The following is a 19801-nucleotide window of genomic DNA, read 5'->3' as shown; positions in this document are numbered from 1 at the left end:
TGACAAATAAAGAAGCATTAAGAACATTAATGAGGCTTATTAGGAAGACTCTTCAAGTTTATTGGGCTGTAAGAAAATTATACGTCTCCCTTTAACTGTTTTGAACCCAACATAAGAATATGATTCAAGCCCAAGGTGAGTTGGATACATGAAATAGACTGCTCTAGAATTAGCTGAAAATGACGTGGATGCCCCTGCATCATGAACCATTGATATTAATTCCATTTATTGTGGAGTTCCTTAAGTTGGAGTTAAGGATCCCATGAAAAAATTGAATCTTTGTTTCTCTCTAATATCCATCGACACCGTGATTTCTGTTTGAGATCGAGAATGTGGGCAACAAAATATTATGGTAATTGAATTAAGTTGTTCTCCCTTTCAGCAAGCAGCTCGTCATCCTCCTATGTTAATATAGAAAAAGTATTGATTTAAGCAATCTTGGTTTTATGACTTTCATTATTGCTTCTTTTTTCTACATTTTTTTGCTCTTCAAGATCTTGATCGCAACATTAATACGCCTTAATTTCCTGCACAAAATTTCAGTTCCACAAAGATTGTCCTCGCCATCCAAAGGTTTCAACCATTCGTTTCTGACCAAATATTCAAGATCACTCTCAGAAAATCCATGATTTAAAGAATCTAAATCGAATAGGTCCGTAATCATGGTTTTTTTTGTGTTCAAAAGCAAAGGAAAGTGGTCTGAATAAAGCTTAGTCATGGTAATGACATTCGAGTTGGGCCAAAGACTCAAGAAATTAACAAACAAGAGAAAATTTTCTAACTTGCTAAAGTTTGAACCATCCGGACTCATCCATGTGTATCTCTTCCCACAATCTTGAGGTTGACCAGGACAGTGAAATCAATGAAACTCTTAAAAAGAAGCGACCCTCTGGCGTTAAAGGTATAACCTTTCTTTTCATCATAATTTCTGACTTCGTTGAAGTCCCCACACACTAGCCACGCTCTTTCAGAATCATAAGAAATCAATTCACGAGTATTGTTCCACAACTTGGCTTTGTGATAGAGATCATATGGGACGTAGATATTCACGAAAACATGTTTTTCTTTACTCGTTTTCCATGTTCCCATAACAACAATATAATTCCTATTTTCTTTACATCCTCCAACTCGAAACAATTTGGGTCCCAAATAGTGACCAGATCGCCAAAATTGCCAACAACATCATAGGTGATGTAATTAAATCCCCTATTACTGTAACATGAATGAACAAATCTCTCTTTCAAGTTACCAACTCTAGATTCCTATACACACAAAACATTCACACGATTTTTCAGCACCATCTATTTGATCCACTCATGTTTGTCGTTTTTCCCCATGTAACATCCCAAAAATAAGACCCGAAATTTTTTCATTTTTAGATTAATAAAATAGGAAACCATAACATTTTCATAGAACCAAGGTAAACAGATTGTATCAATACATCAACAATCATCAGAGTAAAACACAATATGCAAAATTGAGTGGTGTGTGCTCTGCAATCACCCCGAGCTTTTCCCTTTGGAACCAGAAGTACCTGAAATATAAACTGAAAACCGTAAGAACAAAGCTTAATGATTTCCCAAAAAATCACATACTATATATACATAAATAAACATATAATGGGCCCCACTCGGTATAAAGATCTGTCAGTCATCGGGCCCCGCCCGAAATACATATAAACATGTAAATATATAAACACATAACACATGCAATAATCATGAAGATACATAGCATACAAAATGGTTATCGGCATCCCGCCCGGTAAGCATACGAGTACATAACACATGCAAGAGTCACGCAAACATCTAGCATCCTAACATAACAAAATCATGGTCCAGGCATTGGTGCCTTCGAATCGCTAAACATGGTGAGGAAACTCACCTTACACTGTTGAATCTCACAGATAAGTCTCTGGCTGCTTGCCGGTTAAAAACCCCGCGCTATCAATCACAAACAACATCCAATTCATAATTGAATCCCAACTCATACTAAAAGTCTAAACTAGGGTAAAAGACCTTTTTACCCTTTACCCATCTTGGCCAGAAGCCTAGGCCCAAAACAAATGTCTAAAAGCCCAAATTCCAAAATAATCACTTCAAACCCAATTATGGCCCAATTTTCCAAATTGGGCCCAAATCTCTTTCATGGGCGTTCGACCAAAAGTCCACTAACATACCAACAACCCAAAAATAGAATTTTGATGACCCAACAAGGACCAAGAAAACCCAAAGCCTAACATGGCCCAATACCAAGAACCCAACATCACCGAAGCCCACTGCTGAGTATGCGGGGCGTACTCAGCTTGTACGCCCATCGTACTCCCATGTTTGGCCAGCATTCCTTTTCTAGATCTTAATCGATTAAGACTCCGTCCCAAACTCAGATCTGACTTCCTTAAGGTGGTTTATCACGTGAAGTTAGGTCGAACTTAGGTCGTACCGAAGAAATATGGATTGATAGTGGTGGAGACTCCTGTGCCTTCACCCTTTTACTTGTTGACCAGCCAAAGGCCAAGCCTTCTCTTCTTCATCTTGGTGGTACCAACTCGAGCATAAACAACACCACCACCACTCTCCCTCCCTCTAACTTCTTCCTTCCCGAGGACAACCCAAACCTCCAACACCACTGAGAAACCTTCATCACCACCTGCCATCTTCCTTGCCCCACTCTCTCTGAGTTCACGCTGATAGAACACAATGGAGAGGCAGCGGAGCTGCCACATCACGCCACCCATCACCGCCACTCGCAGCTCCGCCATCCGCTGACATCATATTTGCTGCAGATGTGAGTTTTCCGACCACCACCTTATACCCCTTCCTCTCGACTGAAAATCACCACCAAACACCACTCCCATTCGTTTTCTCTGTTGATTTCGACCAGAACCTAGCCAAAAACGAGGCCGAAGGCTGCCAGAGCAACCTCCGACCACCACAACAGGTCGAAGCTTTCAGCCAAAACACCTCAAGAACAAAGCAAAAAAGCATCCCTTTTTGTCTTTACCCTTTTTCAAGAAATCTTGATTACAATATGTAAAGCTTTTTCGTTATTGGGTTCTCTATGATGATTATATCCCATCTTCACCAAAAGCAAAAAAAAGTACAGAGGGATCCGTTACTCAAATCTTCATCTAGAAACGAGAGAAACAATTCATTTGCGCAGAGACCCATATCGAAATTTGCAAGATTTATGATTTTAAAGAAGCTGAATTACTTGCAATGGATTTGTGATGTGGCTGTGTTCATCTTCTTTATGTTCGTGTTTCAAATGTTCTTGCCTCTTTCTAGTGTCGAAAAAGACAGTGGAGAACAAAGTACAGAGGTCCAATATACAGGTGGTCAAGATCAAAACAGTAGTTGTTTGATTAAACGAGAGAGAGAGAGAGAGACCCTTTTACATTAAATATTTATATTTTTTTATTATTATTATTATTATTATTATTCTTAAATAGAGAAAACCTCATAAATGGTCCCTGGGTGTTGAAATGACGAAAATACCCCTCATTTAACGGTAGAAAACTGACGGAGTTAGGCGGAAGGACTAAACATTAAAAGTTTTGAAACCACATGCACCATCTGTGAGGTTTTTAAAGATTAAGGACTAAACTTCAGATTTTCGAAAACCACAGGGGCCATTTTTGAAGTTTTGTCAAAAAATAATGTGATCGCAGAAATTGAAAAATATGATCGTGAATTTTCTTAAAATGCGATCGAGTGAAGATTTCGATATTTATTGCTATAAAATAATATTTTTTGAAAAATGTGATCATCTTTGAAAAATGAGATTGAGTTTTTGAATGCTATAAATAGGAGCTACTGCCCATTTCTCACTCCCACACTTTCAGAACCCTCTCATTCTCCCTGCACTTTCACTCTGAAATTCTAAAATCCCACCAGAAATACAACAAAAACTTTGTTTATTGTTGGAATTAAGTGTGGAAGGTATCGACCTCGTCCATCTTACTTCCTCTACACTCCTATGCTACTAGAAACAACATCAAAAGGTCCAAAAATGACCAGAATTCGAGTTCCTCTTTCAAATTTTTGAAAAAATTTGAACTTCTTTATCAAATCTACAATTTGTTGGAGCAGATCAGGACGTGATACTTGGAGTGTTTCTTCTACTCATCAAACTGAATATGTTCACCGGAGCAAAACTTCAAAAATAAAAAAAAATTCATACGCGAAATATACATTGCTGCTCAGCGTGCAGTCTGGTATATTTGTTCTGAAACTGAACCTTTTTATTTTTGTCAGATATATATGTGTGGGCTTACGTATCCGCTTGGGATAGCTAGATTTTATTTGTCTATATTTTTTCTATTTTTTCTCGTGCCAAACCAGTCGTGAGGTTTTACCAGAAACCGAAGCATACCTCCCCGAACCCAGCATCACCGCCGAAATGTTGACGACCCAGACCAGCCTTATACCATTCACTTTAATGATCTGGTACTTGATCTAAGGTCCCAGACTGTTGTTAACCATTACCAAGTGCTTAGTACCAGACAAGTTTCCCCGCAGATTTTTGCTCCCACTAGAACTGTTCTTCAGATTTTGAAAGGTTATGATGGGGTTTGTTCACTCTTCGCCAATATTGGCTAGGATGGTCTTTTGACAATTGACTACCCACATCACCTCTATTGACCAAAGAATTCCTTTCCACCCTCAATGACGTTAATGAAGAGGGTAACTTCGTATTTCGTTGTTTCGACAACCCCTACAACCTTCACGATGACCAACTTTGTCACCTTGTCCAGGTACCCACTCAAGACACATATCGTGCCCCGTGTTCTCGTATTTTTAATGAAACAACATTCTAGACCTCAATTATTGGTATGAACTCTTATAGAACGTCCAACTCACTCCAGACCGATATTATTTATCCGGTACTGAAAATTGGTCTGAAAATTATCTGTAAAATCAATTTTGCTCAAGTCGAAACTACTAAAGCTGGAAAAGCAGAACTCGAAATAGTATGGTGCATGGTGAGGGGAACACATCACCTGCATATCGGTCATTGGGTATTCAAGAGACTCCTGAAAGTCTCTTATTTACTATCTAGTAATATTTGTTGTGATTGCTTAGCGCTCCTAATCGTTGATGTTGTTAGCAACGATGTTCCCGTGAATTACCAGTTCTTTACAGTTGATACGTGCCTTTCCCCGCATACTCTTGAGTATATGCATATGTATCGACCAACCTCAATGGGCCATGTATAGATGTGTGGGTACAAGCGATATCTCCAGGTCACTAACCCTTCCACCATTGCCTTAGCCAACCCCATCAGTTCTGTAATATGGGTGCTTCCTTCAAATCTTTCATATGATGCTATTGAACCCGAGTCTCAACAGCAGAATATTCCACGACATCAATCCCATCACCCTCCCTCCTCACGTCATCCTGATGTCCCCTCATCATCTACCACCGATCCAGATTACACACAGCCTGGTCCTATTCACGCCATCCATGATGACGGTTTCCATCATCCTGACCCGATGCTTACTGATTTTCAGGATGCACCCCACACACCTCCACCACCTCATATTGACCCCAACACCCCTTTGACCTATCGATATTACCTTAGCCTTCAGCGGAATATCGTTGGCATTCAGCCAAACATCACTAGCTTTCGTCTCGATGTCCAGTGCGTCGATTCCACCCTCACATGTTTTAAGATGATTTTACCACATTTCGCGAGGAGATTTTCCTCCGATACCCGCCTCCACCCCCTCCTCAGTAGACCTTTTTTTCTCTTTCCCAAGCATTGAGGACAATGCTTTATATTAAGCTTGGGGAGGGGATTTATAAACTTCTTGTATAAATTTTTTTCTGCATTAGTTTTTTTATTTTTTTCAAAAAAAAATTTAAAAAAATCCAAAAAGATTTTCCATTTATTGTCTTAGATTTTATAAAAAAAATAATCAAAAAAAGCCAAAAACCCAAAAATATTCTATTTTGTTTGCTTTAGTTTGTCTTAAAAAAATTATTGTCTTGTTTTTTTCATGTTTGTATCTGCATTTTGCATTAAAAAAAAACAAAAAGACTTTCTGTTTTCTTTTGTTCAAAGAAAATAAATAAATAAATAAATATGAGATGATGATACTCTTTACATTTGATAGCTCTACGAAGATGAGAAATGAAAGTCCGAAACGTCAAGAATGATAATGGAAGTGTAGAAGCAAATTCTATAACTAGGGGACGCAAAACACCGTTATCTGAGACGCCGATTGTAGAAAATAAAAAAAATGGTGTACCAAAACACTGTGTGGGAGGTAATAATAGTTTCAGAATGATTTGCTTTTGAATGTTTAAAAAGTACCTTGATCGACAAGTCTGAACCCACAAAACATGGCCCTATTTAATTGACACGCGTTACCCTCGCTGTAACATAGAGCCTTATATCAGATCCACACAGTCAACAAAGAAATGAAGAAGCAAGCAAGGCTGTTATATCCGAGCTCGTCGCAGGTACAAACTGAAAAATCCAGTACCCGAGTGTTTATCTAACACAAACAAAAAAAAAACTGTGCGAAAGTTGATTGAAGATCTGAAGCTCAAGATACAGATACAAAATTCAAGTTCAATAAAGTCAAGAGCCACAACGAAGACAAATATGACGCAATGAAGAATTGTGTGATATGATATTTGTAGTTCTCAGAAAAAGTGAAAGCATAGATATCTGACCCCTACAGGAGGGTTGACTGCTTCGACGAAAGCTGATTTGGCCGTGTCGGATTTTTAAGGATGCGTCGATTCTGGTTCTTAACTATCTAGTCATGAGGACATGATATTATGAAATCTGTTATTTTCGCTCGTAAGACTAATTAAGGTATAAAATTTAAATAAAAACTATGGTTGGTTTATTCTATTACATCGTCGCGTGTCTTCCTAACTTTAGGAGTCTATTATACATGGAAGGTGTTGAGATGGTCGTCTAGGTAGTGATTTCATTGGAGCTTCCTTGGTGTAGAGTCTGATCGAAAACAAAATATAAAAAAAAGTAAAAAAAAAGAATGGTTTGTTTATTTTATTCTTTGCTTTATTTAATTTTTTTTCATTCTTGCATGCATATTTTTATTCTTCGTTTATTTCTTGTTCCTGATAGTTAGTTAGTTCTCAATTTAGGTTGTTAGTTTTGATTAGTTTAACCCTTCATTACCCTTTTATCTTTCGATTGTTTCCGGTGCCTATCATTTCCTTACTCGGGGACTCGTAAGGTTCAGGCTTGGGGAGGTTTAATATATGCATTTTAAATGCATCTTTTAGCACTTTTTTCTCGATATTTTCCTACAAAAAGCTATTATCTCCCTTATATTGATATAATTTTTATATTTCTTATTTTATTTACAGAATGCCCATACTACTCACTTTTGTTATGATTTTCAAGGCGAATTGGATCACAACGAGAATACGACAGTTTGAATTAACTAAATAAGCTATTAATTAATTTGTTATTTACAGAATACCCATACTACTCACTTTTGTTATGATTTTGGCTCGAAAGTAATATATATTTTTTTATTTCTTATTTTATAATAGTTACAATCTATGGCTACGGTAAAAATGGGGTGTTGCAGTTGAATCATTCCAATTATATTGTCTATAATCGTAATTGTCTTTATTAATCAATAAAAGTAACAAATATTAGATTGGTTATGTGTTAGGATTAACTCTAATATAAACTAATCAAACAAGTCTTTACTCTGCTGATCTTTTGAGAAGTATTGGACTTTACTAGGAATTTTACAATATGTCTAATGATACTTTTCTTAATTAATTAATAGCTTATTTAGTTAATTCAGTAAAAAGTAAGGTTTAATTCAAAGAACTTGTTTTGGTTAAACATTTTAGTAAAAGAAAATTGTTAGAGCTTATTAATCAGTATCAGTTTAAACAGTACACGATTCAATAATCGTGTTGAAAGTTATTTGCATGATTAGGAGAGTCATCGCGAAAATGAAATTGTTTTTACCTTCTGATTTTTATTGAAGTATTTTAATAGTATTTTCTTTTATAAATTTCTATCTAATTTAGTTTTAATAATCGTCAAATCCCCTCATTTTAATTACGGTTAAATTAGTGTGTGCCTTATGCAATAGGGGCATAGACCTTAGGACGTGTCCCTGTGGACTCGACCCTGCTTTCCTGTACTACCCCTAGTGCAGTTGAGCAGTATTTTTATTTATATTATTTATTTGTTTAGGCGTTGCGACACGCTCTTAACAGTGAGCCTTTCCTAGGAACTCCACCACATGTTCCTTACTGGCCACCTCAATTTGCTTGAAAAGACCTCCGATATTAGAGATCTCAACATCGTTAATCGCCTCCATTTCTTTGAATCTTTTGATGTTGTTAAGCATGTCGAATGATCTAACTTCTCTTATTAACATGCACTGAATGTAGTTTTTCATGTTGTCTGACGTTGTGACATTGACCTTATTTATGTCATCTTCTTTACTGTTGTTGTTACATACTTCCTTCTTTTTGGTTTCTAATATTTCTCCTGAAAACAACCCGTAACCACATATGCATAAGATTTACCGTGTTATGAATATGCACCAACCATCACACTATTTATTCTATTAGGTTTTGTGATGACACTCTTAAGCTTCTGCTGCTTCCTATTATCCTTTCTTTTCTCTTCGAATAGACCATTTTTCCTACCGTACATAGCCATATTGACCCTGAGCTTAAAACATCTGATCCATATGTTGTTTAACTTCGCCTTAAAGATTTTTATGCTATCGAATCCAAAAAACATAACGAATCTGAACCTCTTCTGCGCAACATTCCTCTTCTTAGCAATGAAGACATCCACTATTCTACTAAGCTTCGAGAAAGTCTTCAATAGAATTGCTTCATTAGTTTCTTTAGGGAAATCGGTGAAAAAGAAGGTAACTAATTTGGTGTGGAGTGATCCGTTGAGCAGACGCGATAAAACTCTGAAGTTTTCCTTTATGAGATTAACAAACATCTAATAGTTACTATTTTTACAATAAGTGAAAAAGTTGTTAGATTAGGTGTCTAAGCCGATAACTATAACTGATATGTACTTGATCCGAGAGTAGCATGGTCCATTTGGGTTGCCTTCACCAGGACAATTTGATAGGATGGACTTTTGAGAAAAAGGTTATTTATGATTTATTAATATATTATAATTTCTAATATATTAATATGAAATCATGTGATTTAATTAGTATTGATCAATAATTAATTTGGAATTAATTTAGTGATCAAAAGAGACTAATTAAATTAATGGGGAGTAATTGTGTAAATTATATATATATATATATATATATATATATATATATATATATATATATATATATATATATATATATATATATATATATATATATATATGTGTGTGTGTGTGTGTGGTTTAGGCTTATGATACAAGTTGGACTAAGTTTATGGAAGAATCTATAAAGAGTTAGCCCACTTGAATCATGGATCATGGATAATAAGCCCAAGAGTATGAATTAGGGTTTACCCATGACTCTTGGATTCCTAACATATATATATATATATATATATATATATATATATATATATATATATATATATATATATATATATATATATATATATATATATATATATATATATATATATATATATATATATATATATATATATATATATATAGAGCACCCCATAGCTAAAATCACAACCCTAATGTTTTATGAGTTCATATGAGGCGATTTGTATGCAAGGATATTCTCTCTCAAAAGTCTTCATTTGTTCATGGTGTTTGTGAACCATTTGAGGTACAACATTTGAGGCACTAAGTTCTTAAAGGCCAATGTCTACAATCTACAACAAGAGATAATCTTCTAACTAGTGTTTTATGTTGTTTATAGACAAAATTGCAAAAATGGTCCTTGTGGTTTGTCAATTTTTGTGGGTATGGTCCAAAAAAAAGTTTATTAGCAAAAAAGGTCCCTATTTGATGGTTTTGTTGCAGTTTTGGTCTCAACCTTGTTAAGTTTAATAGCATGGCTGTTAACTTTTGGCAAATGACAGATTTACCCCTGAGACCATTTCTGTAGTTTTATCTTTTTACCAAACAACAAGGACCAATTATGTAATTTTTCTTTTTCATTTTATTGAATTATTATATATTAATTATTTTAATTACTTTTTTTCTTTTTAACTTTTTTCTTATTGTATTATTTTTTTGTTGGATTATTATATATTAATAAATATTATTTTTAATATATTATATTTATATATTAATAAATATTACTTTTTTATTATTAATTTTTTAATTTTTTTTTGAATTTCTTATTTATTGCATTAATTCTTTTTTATTGGATTATTATATATTAATAAATATTATTTTTAACATATAATATTTATCTATTAGTAAGTGTTATTTTTTGGATTATTAAATTCATTTAATTAATTTTTTTAAATTTTTTTATTTTGTTAATTCTTTTGATCAATTGGATTATTATCTATTAATAAATATTAATTTTAATATATTATATTTATATATAAATACATATTACTTTTATTATTATTATTATTATTTTAATTGATTTTTAAATTTTTTTCTTTATTGTTTTAATTCTTTTTTATTGGATTATTATATATTAACAAATATTATTTTTAGCATATAGTATTTATCTATTAGTAAGTGTTACTTTATTGGATTATTAATTTCATTTAATTATTTTTTTTAATTTTTTTAATGCATTAGTTCTTTTTATTGGATTATTAATTTAAATTTTTTATTTTTATTTATAATAAATAATATTTACTTAATTGTTTTTATTTTATTTTAATTTCTTTCTTTATTGTCTTAAATAAAAATACCAAACACTTTGGGTCAGCTCCTCCATTCATTACATTTTACCACCTTGCGTCATCTTATCATCTTGCTGGAAATCATCGATCATCGACTACAGTCGGCCATTCTCGACGAAAACTACACCGGTTGACTACCCACACAATGTGAAATAAACCCCAGAAAGCATACTTCCTCCAACCAACCATTCATTACAGATACCACCATCGATGACGACAATTTAGATCGAGGGTTTTCAAACCACCATAGCCACTGCAAGTGGTGAAAAAGTTGTAGAACTCGTTATCCGATACTCGTTCGGCCGACCGCCGAGTAGCGAATACTCAGATTTGGTAATTCATGTAGAAATATTTTTAGGGAAATTATATATGTCAAAATCATAAGTTTATTGAAATATATAACAAATTTAGATATATGTGAATATACAAAAACTAAAATACACATGATGATCTCACTTCATTATTAATTACTAAAATTATATATTTATATATATAGTAACAGGGTTGGAGACGGCCCGATAGTGGTTTTTTGTGACTGAGTGATGGTGGTGGTGTTGTCCAAAATATGTTATCTTCCAAGTATTTAAAATAAATTAGAGAATGTGGGGTGGGTGGAATTTTTTGGTATTTTTATTTGAAACAATAAAGAAAGAAATTAAAAAAACAGTTAAAAAATATTATTTATTATAAATAAAAATAATAAATTCAAATTAATATTCCAATAAAAAGAACTAATGCAATAAAAAAATTAAAAAAAATTAATTAAAAAAAATTAATAATCCAATAAAGTAACACTTACTAATAGATAAATATTATAAGCTAAAAATAATAATTGTTAATATATAGTAATCCAATAAAAAAGAATTAATGCAATAAAGAAAAAAATCAATTAAAAAATTAATAATAAAAAGTAATATTTATTAATAAATAAATATAATATATGAAAAATAATATTTAGTAATATATAATAATCCAATAAAAAAATAATACAATAAGAAAAAAGTTAAAAAGAAAAAAGTAATTCAATTATTTAATAATTCAATAAAATGAAAAAGAAAAATTGCATAATTGGTCCTTATAATTTGGTAAAAAGATAAAACTGCAGAAATAGTCCCAGGGGTAAATCCATCATTTGTCAAAAGTTAACTGCCAAGTTGTTAAATTTAACGAGATGAGGACCAAAACCACAACAAAACCATCAATTAGGGACCTTTTTTGCTAATAAACTTTTTTTTGGACCTTACCAACATAAATTGACAAACCACAGGGACCATTTTTGCAATTTTGTCTTGTTTATATCAATTGTATACTAGTTGTAGCCTTAATGCTTTGGAAACAATATTGCATGTATAATTAATTAGAGAAAACACAGATCCAAGACATTTAGGGTTGTATGTGCACCATAGAATGTTGTAGTGTATAAAACCCAACAAAAGTTTCATCAAAATCAAGGACTTCAAGTTGATTATAGCCTTTTGCAACTAACCTAGTCTTATAATGCTCTATTTCACAAATAGATTCATAATTAATTTTGTAAACTCATTTACATCTTGTGGGTTTTCTCCTATAAGGGAAATCAGTAATTTCCCAAGTCCATTTCTATTAAAAGCCTCTATTTCTTCATTCATGGCTTTTATCCAATTGGGATCTTTTGAGACTTCAAAATAAGAAGAAGGATCAAAAAGACTTATTTAACAAAGAAGCAAAATATTTAGAATCATTATTCAATTTAGCTTACCCAACAAATTTCTCAATACCAAATTTATGTTTCTCTTCGATTACATAGCCATTAAACCTATAAGGAACCTTTTTTTTTTTTTTTTTTTTTAATCTCTACTAGACTTCCTAAGTGACATACTTTGTCAAAATCAATTTGGTCAAGTTATGTTGGTTGAGTAACACATCCTAAATAGTTGTGAGGGCCCCTTCTCCGTCCTTTCCATGAGATGGATCAACCAAATTCACATTATCTGATTCATAATCACATGAACTCACGGAACTTTATACTTATCAGAAACAATTTGATAAACGGTATCCAAGAAATTACTATAATTAGCACCATCATTCTTCAAGGATGTAAAGCTTCTCGTTGAACTCATTTTAAAAGGAAAAATAGTTTCATAAAACTTTTTTATTTTCATTCTGTGATGATTCTGCAATATTCTGTGATGATTCTGCAATGGTGGGTAGTATTGACAAGTTGTTCTGGAAATTAAATGGAATGTACTTTCTGACTTTTTAACTTGTCCTGTAATTATCGCAATGCCTAGTACAGCAAGACTAGAGATTCATTATTATTCTAATAATATTAGCCATTGATTCAAGATTCATCGTTAATTTTGAACAAATTAGCATCGAATTACATACGTGCATGTGAAACGTCAAAACTCGATTACCTATTGCATGCATAGAAAATTGTTCGGTATATCACTTGTGTGCATAAATATGAAAACATTGACAAACCCCTTATGTGTTTGATATCATTTTAAGCATGTTGCATTTAAAGCACATGTTAAATTACTTATATTGATATTTAACTAGTTTTCCCTTTGCAAACACCATAACAAAATACTTGAAATTGAAACATCTAATATAGTGCACTCTACATGAAATACAAGAACGAATGGCTAGTCGCACACAAAATATAATAAAAATATAGAAGTATATAGATATTTTATTTGCTAAATAGACATATTCATGAAAAAAAATTCCATGAATATACTTAACAATAAACCCCTCTAAAAGGACCTTATACCACTAAGACTTTTGTTGCCGTCATGATGCATTCAAGCACTACCATAAGTAGGGTAATCAAAACAAGCATTAATCTCCAAAGTTTATTCATTTCTATGTCTAAAAAACGACAGTTTAATGATGCATGCTATGTTTTTTTTTTTTTTTTTTTTTTTTTTTTTTTTTTTTTAAATTCCGTTATTGAAATTAAAATAATAATTTTAGATGGTTAATTTAGCGAGACTTTTTAATTCAAAAATATTGCTTTTGAGAATTCTAAATAATTTTAGATTGTTTTGAAATGAGAGGATAGAGAGAAAAAAAATCCAGAAACACAGAAGTAGATCATTAATAAGCAGTCTCCAATATCTTGGATCTATGGGATAAAGATACACACAATGCGTCATATAGAGATATAGATACACACAATGGTAATCGATCTTCATCACCATTTATCGACTACCAAATATCTGATCAAACGTTTTCTACTACAATCTTCTTCCCAATGCCAAAGTGATGTTCCTCATTTCAGTCGATAAAAACTCGAAATTTCTTGTAGTTAGCATGCCCATCATGGATCTCTACTTCCATCACGGCGGAGCGTGGTGTCAGTTAGTGATTGGTTTTAACTCTTAATAGTGACATATTTCAGGCTAGCTGTTCTGACACCCGCCATAGCTTCACTGAGTTATCCAAACTGCCACTGTAAACTATCCATTCTTCATCTTTCCGATCATCATCCTTCTCATTCCGGATCTTAACGGCAAGACATTTCACTGGACCAGTGTGACTATTCAAGACCGACAAACAAGTATGAATACCCCTACCTTCACTCCGCCACACGCAGATGCTGTTGTCCGCCGACCCACTCAACAACAGCTTTCCCGCAGTGGCCAGACAAAGCACTGCCAGCTTGTGTCCCCTCAGAACTCCTCCGTGTGAGAACGTTTGCTTCTTGCGTTCCCAAAAGTTCACCAGTCCATCGGAGAATCCTGCGTACACAGTGGCCTGAGAGGCGTTCACCACCACAGACGTGACAGCGCTGTCCTGATCCAAAAGCGTGTAAACCAAAAGGTGTTTTGTGGTCTTACCGACGAACTCCCTACGCCACACCTTGACCTTCCCGTCGGCGGACCCGGTAAAAACCAAACCGTCAAACCCAACGACGACCGAATTAATGGCGTCGTGATGAGCGTTTACAGATTCTAAGCATTTCGAATCCGAAATCCTCCAAACTTTCATTGTTCTATCCCATGATCCAGAATACAATAACCCTTTTTCTTCATCAATACACATGCAAGCAACGACATCATAATGCTTGATCCATGGGACGTTACGATGTCGTCTTGCTTCAATGTAATTATTAGGGTTCATGGAGCTCTTGATGTAATCTCTTGTCCTGGGTAAATTACCGATCCGGTTGTAAGATTTATTCTTCTTATCTGAATACTTCCAAACCCGAATTTTCCCGTCCTGGTGGCCGGTAAATATCCGATTACCAAAAACGACGATCGCTTTCACTAATCCACTACTCGATTTGAAACCTGAAAACTCCATCAGATTCTTCCACACTCTAATGTTCTTAGAATCCGAACCTGTGTACAACAAATCGCCGGAAGATACTAATGAATAAATATGACCTTCTTCACGTATCAAAGACCCAATCAAGCCAGTGTTGTAGATGATACCATCTTTGCCATTTCTGCCATGAGGAAGTGTCCAAGGAGATTTGGAGTAGGGCGATGGCATCTGATTGATTGGAGACATGAAGTGAACTGGTGATGAACATGAAGACATTACTGGGCTAGGTAATGAGGCGTTGCTACTGCGGTGATTAAAATTGTTTTCGGAGTTTTCTGGATGTTGGTGGGTGGTGATGAAAACGTTTGGTTCTGAGCTGTGAAGGAGAATGGCGATTTTCTTTCGGACATTGTTTTTCTTCGAAAAGAAGGATTTTCCAGCCATTTCTTTCGTCATTTTGTTTAAGTTGAAATTTAGATAGATTGAAGAAAAGCAGTTGATTGTGTTTGTTTTGCGGATGACGATGAAGGAACAAACGAGAGAGTATATTTTATATAAAAGAGAAAGAGAATGTGAAGAGTCATATTTATAAATGGATTTGTGTTGTTAGGGTCTGAAAAATTGGAGTCGGTGTACCATTAGTGGAAAGATCCCACACGTGTCTTACGGTATATGGAGGAAAGTCTTTTTCGTTGTGCAACCATGAATAGTTTTAAGGCTCCCTAGGCTCTAGGGTTGTCGAATATTAAATTCAATTTGTTTAATATTATTTTTTATGTATCAAAAATATCTTATATAATCAAGATCTTATATTTTTCTGAAAGCCTGCCGATGTGGCAACTTTAAAGGTAACCATTTTTTTAAACCGCTGTTTAGTATATATTTGGGATTCAATCCAGAACTGGAGGGTATGGGAGAGATATTTCCTTCACTTTTTGTTGGCCACACAATCCTTTACCTAATTTTTCTTTTGTTTACCTAAAACCCAAGGAATTGGTGGGAAGCTCACTCACTATTTTTTTTATTATTTTTTTAAATATATTTCATAAATATATTATACTTACTTTTTTTGTAGAGAATTAAAAATCATGAATTTTGATATATTTTTTTAGTAGGTATATAATTTTATAAATATTAAAAAAGATAAAAAAAAAGAACTGACCAATAGAATGAGGAGAGAGAGTGCGACACCCCCTCCCCCACCTCTTTCCGGCAGTTTGCTTCCCATTTTCCGCTTTCATTCCGTCCGGCCTTATAAACTTTGTTGAACAAATCGGCTAGCCTCAATCCGTTACCTCCAAAGGTTTTTGTGGTCGCATGTGGCATTTTTATCTTTGCATTTATAGCGTTTTCAAACATGTTTTCTTTCATTTACACTTTTTAAAAATGTTTCTCTTTGAGTTTTCCTCTGAGTTTTTCATGAAATATTATTTTTAATGTAGTTTTTTTCAAAATAAAGCGGCAAAAGTTTATAAACTAGCAATAACCTAGGAAACTGAACACTGAAAACAACCATTACAAAAATTAATAGTCATTATTAGATTCTATAACAAAACAACCTAATTAACTTTCATTTTTAAATTTCTATATATTAACAAAAAATAATTTAGAAACTGTTTTATCAAACAAAGCCTTCTTTTGCTATATCTGTGACTCGAACACCGTTGTGTTCATGTAATTCCATATTACCTAAAACAAAGTCAAACAAACTGCATCCAAACATGACCTTTGCACAACTATCACTACAAAAAAAAGTATTAGCTGCGACAATAGTCACCGGTAAAGGCTAGCAAAGTTGTCGGTAAGGGTATAGTGGCGACAAGTCGTCGGTAAAAAGTCGTCGATTGCTCTGTCAGTATTGCTCAAAATGTTGCCGGTAATACTATATGTCGCCGCTAATGCTCTTGTCGCCGGTAATAACATATGTCGGCTCTAATGCTATTGTCACCCGTAATTCCTTCTATCGCCGATAATAGTGTCGCTGGTAATAACATTTTCCATTTTTTTAATTTTTTTTTAATCAATGATTTTGGGTACAAACAAACCGATACATAACGACATTAAATGCAGAAAAAATTATATAATAACATCCGATTAATACCAAATAATGTTATAATTAATTTTATACCAGAATAAATAACCAAGGTTTGATAATTCCAACAAGTACCAAAGTGTCGTGATAAGTCTAACATACAAAACACAAACTAAATATCTGACGAACCATCGTCTCCGTTCCCGTCGTTTCCTCCTTGATCTTTCCCCGATTGAAAAAACGCATAAAGTTCCTCCCTACACGTCGGGTCGTTGAGCATTTCCCGGAGATTTTCCAACTACATAATAAATAACAACATATATAAACTTATAAGTTAAACTATCAAACATAAACAAAAACTACCAAAGTACATTGCTATTTCTTGCACTTAAATACAAGAAATACCAAAAGTACATTGCTATTTCTTACACTTGGGACAAAAGCACAATTACCAAATCAACATGCATTTATTGATGTCAAAGTACATTGCTATTTATAAACTAGGGACAAAAAACCAAAGTATGTTGCTATTTCTTGCACTTAAAACATAAACACAATTACAAACACCACTACCAAATCAATATGTATTTATTGATCGTTATATAAATTGTAAAACTCCGATCTAGGTATCAATCTAAAACACGAGATTAGTGTGGAATCCTAATCAAGTGATAAACACAAAACAATAAATATGAATCAAGAACACAAACTCGAATCTTCAATGCACACTATTATTGATTAATAGTCGAGTACATAAGATCAAACGATTTCTCTCTAGCTGTTAATGCTCTCTAAATATCTCTCTGATAAAACCAAATGACTAACTCTCTTCACGGCTGAAAATAACACATTATATACTAATACCTAACTACTAAAGCCCAACCCAACCCAAAACATCATTAAGCCCACCGAAATCACATGGTGATTTCGGTCCAAGTACCACCGAGATCATAGAGATTTCGGTCCTAAATCGATAACTCTAAAAGCCTTGAGAAGCAAAGTGTAAACCACAAATTTATGTCCTAACAATCTCCCCCTTGGTTTATAGCTTTCTTTTCTTTTCATTCTTCCTTGATCTTGACTTTCAGCTCTTTCCTCGATCTCTTCACGACTTGACTACAAGATGTACATATGAATCTTCTACATGAATAACTTCATCTTTAGTAGTTGGACTTCCTTCAAAATTTGACTTTTAATACACACTGGGCGTAGATGCTTCTTGTATTGGTTCTTCAAGATCAGCACGTTCAGCTTTAAATTTCTTCCTTGATAATTACATAGATTTTGATGCTTCTTGATCACTTCAGTAGGTTCATAGATAGTAGCAAACTGATTGAGGATGATTCAATGCAATTCGTCACATAAATTCAAATACAGCTTCACCTTGCTTCTGGGATTGAAAGGTTGTGTGTTGAAAAATAATTTTCACTTCTTGTTCCTTCGAATGAATATTCTTCATCAATCACAAATGCATCTTGAAAAGTAACCATGAATAAAAGTCACTGTGGATCACAGAGTGATAAAGACCCTTCTCACCACAATTGTTCAAGGACCCAACATTGGCTCAGATGGAGACTACTCGCAGTATCTGTGTGAACACGGAGGAACGCACTGCGATTTGTTGAGTATCGGAGAACTATTCGTGGCTATTTTTTATATTAGTCCCTACATATCCTCGATCAAAGATCTCAATACAGTTTTTCAAGTTAACAAGTTAACTTGGCCCTTGGCGAGACGTTCAATGGTTTCTGAATCTTAGCTGAGTGTACCATTCTAGTTCCAGTGAGAGTTAATGAGGAATAACTCACAAAACCATTCCTGCGGCAAATGTATCCCAAGACGTATTTCCAGAGTTTAGCATGACACGAGGTCATGGCCCTTGGGGGGACATTCAGCGATAATCGTGCCTTGCGAGGTGCATCGCCCTGGTGCCATGACAGTTTTTAGGTTACATGAACTGATAAGACCGACATGGAGACGTAACTCCCAACCACTGTTCATTGAATGAACATGGTCAGCTTGTAAAGGGCGACACCTGTCTTAACAGGGTATGACATGACAATTTGTACAGTTTCATGTCTTCAATTCCTTAAATATAACAGTTCTTAGGAAGATACTGCCAAAACCGACTTGAACATAAAAATTTCCCATCTTCTCTCGCTTATCGAGAGTGAGTGTGTGCCTTTCGGCTGCGTTGGATTAACCAAGGCAATTAAGATCGGACATCCAGAGCAATTTGTAACAATGAGATCAAGAAACTTAAACAGTTTAGATCCGCAAGCCGTCAATTCCTTGTGAAAGTAGTGTGAAGTGTAATGTCAGTCAATTCCTTTTCACGTCTCTTCTCCTTGCATATCCACGTTTTAAGACAAAGAAATTTTAGAAATAAAAATAAAACTAAAAATAACTAAGAATAAAAGTAAAATTAAAATACGCTAAAAAACAATACAATATTTTTGGATTTTTGATTTTTCTGAAAAAGAAATAAAAACACAAATAAATATATTTTTGGAATTTTGAAATTTTATGATTTTTGTTTGGTTTTAATTCTCCCCCTAAATTTGTTCATAGAGGAGAAAGAAAAAAAAATATGAACAAATTTAACGAAAACAAAAATAAAATACGAAATGTACAAAAAAAATTTGTCAGTCTTCAAAATGAATCATTTTAAGAAAACTCACAAGCACATCAAAACGAGCTTTTCTAA

At 33.9% G+C, this 19801-nt stretch overlaps 1 pseudogene; it reads right to left on the bottom strand.

Annotated features, from left to right (window-relative positions):
* Positions 1-14045: 14045 nt before the first annotated feature.
* LOC145125368 (protein JINGUBANG pseudogene) lies at positions 14046-15522 on the bottom strand (annotated as a pseudogene).
* Positions 15523-19801: the final 4279 nt, after the last annotated feature.

This window comes from Lactuca virosa, chromosome 7 (genome assembly GCF_052849685.1).
Source record: "Lactuca virosa cultivar CGN04683 chromosome 7, Lactuca_virosa_CGN04683_v6, whole genome shotgun sequence".
Lineage (NCBI taxonomy): Eukaryota > Viridiplantae > Streptophyta > Magnoliopsida > Asterales > Asteraceae > Lactuca > Lactuca virosa.
The sequence above is the reverse complement of the archived record's forward strand: the minus strand, read 5'-3'. Positions and strand labels throughout refer to the sequence as shown.